The following is a 4,938-nucleotide window of genomic DNA, read 5'->3' as shown; positions in this document are numbered from 1 at the left end:
TGGCACTTGTCTTATTCTTGATGCTGATGGTTCTGCTCCTTCCTGAACACGGCTACATTTGAGGCTATGTTGAGTGTATGGTTGTAAAAGATCAGCGGTGGGGGATTAGTTGGGTTTTGCAAAAAGACAAACTAGAGAAAAAAAAATAGATTACATTTGAAAATTATTGATTCATGAAATGTTTTTGCTAAATGGAGTAATGTAGGCCAAATATCACTGACTAAAAACAGGTAAGGGTTTTTAATTCCCCCCTGATGTTCAACACCTGTTCATGTTGGCCCATGTGTGGCCTGTTGTGCTGTAGTTTATGTCAACATCCACTGGGGGGCAGCACATGATGACATTTAATATGTCACTGCTCAGTCATAACTGGTGTGAAAACCAAATCAAACAAGACCACAGTATTCATCCTCGTGTTTTTAAGGACGGTTCCGTCTGTGGACGAGGACTTGCAACCTTTTCAGTAACACCAGGAAACATTTCAGACATTACAGGTAGATAAGTATTCAAAAGTGAACTGATCCAAAGGCGTTGGCCAGGTCAAGGGACAGATCCTGTCCTACGTTCAGGGCATCTGGAGAGGCCTGCTGGTGTGGGAAGGCGAGACGGGATCTCTGGGCTGCTCTTGCTTTGGGTTCTCACTGCTGATACAGATATAATTAAAGAAAAAGCTGTCGGTGGTTGTTTATGGAGGCATTCTCTATTCTCTCATCTCAATTTGGTTAATATTTCATGGCAGATGTCTTGGAGGGAAAACACCTTGATGTATTTTTGATGAGATCAGATCAATGGCTGACATGGCTACTCCCCGTGGTCCTGCAGGTGTACTGATCTAATCCCTGCAGCTTCACACAGAGTTTCCAATTCAAGGTAAGCGTGCATGTCCGTGCTTGTGTGTGTGTGTGTGTGTGTGTGTGTGTGTGTGTGTGTGTGTGTGTGTGTGGGGGTGTGTGTACAGCTGACTGGACATGCCTGTTTGAGGTTGGACTAAGGCCAACAGACAAAAAAATACAAAAACATGACATGTGTAACTTAAAGGATGCTTTGTCTTATTCATCATGTGGGTGGCTGTGTCTCTGGTAACAGAGTGGGTCGTCCACTAACCAGAAAGTCGGTAGTTTGATCCCTGGCTCCTCCAGTCAGCATGCCTGGGGCAGTGTCCTTGGGCAAGACGTTAAACCCTAAATTGCGTGGCTGATAAGACTAGAAAAAGCATAGAATTCAAACAGAAAGAAAATAACCAAGAAACACAGAATAAACTCAAAGTTATTGACTGACGCGTGAAGCTGGCGACTCTGAAAACTAAAAGTGTGCGTCTCTGTCTTTTGGTGATTGTGTTTGAGGGATTGATATTGTAATTGTCAACAGGTGTTTCTGTTTATATGAGCCCATGCAGGAATCATATAATGGTATAAAAACAACACCAAATCTGTTTACTGATAATTCTCTTCTTCCCTGTCTTGTTGTGTCTCGCTCGCTACACAAACATATACTGTAATTCACACATCCTTACTCATCACATGTGTTCAACTGCAGGGCGTCTTGTGACACTTTCATGCTTCTTGAACTGTGCTGTGGCCCGTCCCCCGTATGCCAGCCTTGTGCTGTGCAATAATTAACTCTTCTTGGAGCTGTTCCAGCCATTATAGTAGTAAAGGAGTGACGCTGAATAGAAAGGGCTATTTGTCCAAAGGCCAGAGCAAGACAGTCGGGCCTATTGAGGAGACGCTTGAGCTAATAGGGAAGAGTGGCTGCCATGCCCTGAATAGCAGCGTTGATGTGGGGGGTTTTTTTGTGGCAGAAGGGAAACCAATGGCACACACGAGTCGGGCTGTCCCCCTCGTCACTGCTGCCATAATTAGGGATTTTAAAAAAAATGAAATTCACATCACTGGGGCATCAGTTAAATCTGGATCATTGATGTAATGTCTGCTGTTTGGCGAAAAAAAAAAAAGATACACCTGCATCACAATATTGACATTTGTAATGGGGCCGGAACTACAATTTTTAAATGGATGGTTCAGGGACAGTTGCCCCACTTCATTACTCAGAGTATGTCCTTTGTTACACCTCTGTGGACAATATAATATTTGTCGAACCATGTTTTTTATAGACTCGATCAAATCCCTGACGTTATCTTATCTAAAAGTCAAACTTCCCCAATGATGGATAGTTGGCCTAGCGGAAACACATATTGTATATTTCACATATTTTAAGTCACTAATGTTGCCGATACAAAGAGTAAGCTTCTATCAAACCCACACAGTCCCACCATTGGTGATGGATAAATGCACATATTTTGGAAAATAGCTCCAACTCTTTTGTGACTGTCAGACTTTTGTGTAAACTACCCTCGTTGTTATACTGTAAGTGTGGTGGACAAAATATTAGAAACCACTATACAGTTTAACAGCGCGATAATGTCATTTTCCCCGAATGATCATAAAGTTGAATTAACACATTAACACTGCATTAGTTTTACATACGTGTATCTTTTGAACCGGCGACTGAGTGTAATGTTAGTTCACGTCTTGTAAGAATGAGAACCAGTTAAATTCCCCCCAAAATGAACCGTTATACTTCTGCAATTTAATCTGGCGGGTGTTTTCTGCAGTCTGCATGTGGCTGCGGGGGGGAAGTGGTTGGGCCGTTCTCTCCTGTGCAAGTTTGCCACTGTTGATCAGTTGGGTTATCTGAGGGTGTGATGACTTAAGGGAGGGGTCAGAGCCACGGGCTTAACCAACACACAGAGTCACTGTTTACCTGCGAGGTTAAGGCCAGTGGGCAACAAACTCTGGACATTTAAACTGGCAAACACGCATATGCACACGCAAACGTAGCAAATGCAAACGCAAAGTACTGTCCATCCCCAGCGTAAGACTAAACCCATTACAGTGTAGTTCCGTGTATTCAGTAGAATTTTTGATATATTAGCATCACAAATCAATGTTTCATAAAGCTCCTCCATGCCCCCCTCTTAAGAAAAGACTTTCCCCAGAATTCTCTGAGGACTTGTCGAGACACAGAACTCTGGTTTTTCTTCCTCTCTTGTCCCTTTTTCTCTCTTCTGTTTCTCGGTGCCCACGTGTTATACACTCTTGGTCCGGGGCTGCTGAATGGGTCCCAGTGTTCGCCCTCTCCTTATCATGTGACCTTTGATCTGTTTGGACAGCGTGACCAACAGAGGCTGCAAGCAGAAGGCAGCCGAGAGACAGAGCAGAAGACGAGACGGCAACGTTCAACTGTAAAAGCCCTAAATGGCGTCTTTCAATTAATAACAAGCATCTATGGCATGTAACAAGCATCAGAGGCACCTGTCCGGTATGTGTATGGTATATGTGATACGCTTTTACTGATAAAACACTGTGTTGACGTCAAAATATCAGTCTAATGCCGCGTTTAACAACCCACACACTGACTCGGGAAAAGTTGCAGTGTGGGTTAAAAATAGATAAGCAGCCTTTGCCCCCTTGGCCCTGTGTCGTTCCTCCCTCCCTGCTGTCCCCCCGCCACCCTTTTACCTCCGCTGCCTCTCCTGATGTCACCTGCTTCTGCCGCTCTCTGTTGTCTCACCGTGGCAGTCCTTGCTTGTAGTCACTGCACTGACTTTGGGCCTTTTACCAAACCACCATCCAGATTCATACCAGTCTAGAACTTTAAAAAAACCAAAACAATTTGTATGGAAAGTGGATTTCTTCTCTCGAAAAAACACGTTCTTTTTCATGGATGTATTACTATAATGTGCCTTTTATTATTCCCTCTAATGCTTGTTCATTTTCTTGTTCTCTTGTAAATACAGAAACCCCTCCTCTTCTTGCTGGAATTTCTTTCTGTGTGAAATGCATGTTCCTTTTGATTTTGACAGCAGTCAAAAATATGAACCAAGACTAAGAGGATTAATCGGCATCACACAACATTTCTCCAAACATTAAAACGGGGCTTTGATATGCATTAATAATTTCCCCCTGGTGTATTAGTTCTGGACTGATGGTGTGACACCGTGCAGTTGTGTGTTTGCCCAGCAGAGGGCTGAAGCAGCAGCAGACCAACTGATGCACAGAGGCAGTGGCTGGAGGAGCTGTGTATGAAATAAGCAGAGCCTCTTACTCTTTTTTAACTTGTCATATTTTCTCACTTGAATATCATTTTTTCTTTTTTTAATGCTACCACCTAAACAATTTTCAATATTAAATAACAACTTTTTTTTGCCTTATGGCCACTTCAAACTGAAAATGAGTACTTTTCTTCATAAATCATACTTCGGTTTTCTCTGTTTGACTGAATCGGATTAATTGAACACTGTCTGTGGCAACCAGGCGACAGCATAAAGCCTCTGCCACTCTCAACCGCCATGACCACTGTTGCCACGGAGACCAATTCAGATGCCCGGTGGTGACCTCTGACCCGAGGGGAGGCTGGTGAATATAGCTGAAAGGGGCGGCTGGGCCGGGGCATCTGGGGTATCATCTGGCGCCTAACAAAGCCCTTCGCCAGCTGGGGAGGAGGGCAGGGGATGGAGAGAGAGGGAGCCGGAGGAAGGGGCACAGAGGAGAGGGGAGTGGGGAGAAAGAGAGAGCACCCTTTTCTTCTTGCCCTCTTCAGAAAGAGTGGCCATTGACACTGTGCATCTCATTAAAATCCGTGCACCCTCCCTCCCTCTCTCTGGTGCACAGGGCCGAGGCAGCTGCCTGTCCTGCTCTGGCCATTCAAGCTCAAGTGCAGTCCACTGCAGAAAAGAGACAAGAAAAAAGCAGACAGAGAGAGAGGAGGTTGGGAGTTGGGGGGTGAGGAGGGGGGTGCAAGAGGCCTTGGACATATGCCACCATCAGTGGGATTGGAGAGCCCGCAAGAACAAAAGACATCATTCCACTGTTTTAGCTTGAAATGCTTCTTTTTTTCTTTCTTTCAAAAAATGGTGCTGATTAAAAACTGTGATGT

Source organism: Scophthalmus maximus, chromosome 19, assembly GCF_022379125.1.
Source record: "Scophthalmus maximus strain ysfricsl-2021 chromosome 19, ASM2237912v1, whole genome shotgun sequence".
NCBI classification, from domain to species: domain Eukaryota; kingdom Metazoa; phylum Chordata; class Actinopteri; order Pleuronectiformes; family Scophthalmidae; genus Scophthalmus; species Scophthalmus maximus.
Note: the sequence above shows the minus strand (reverse complement) of the source record.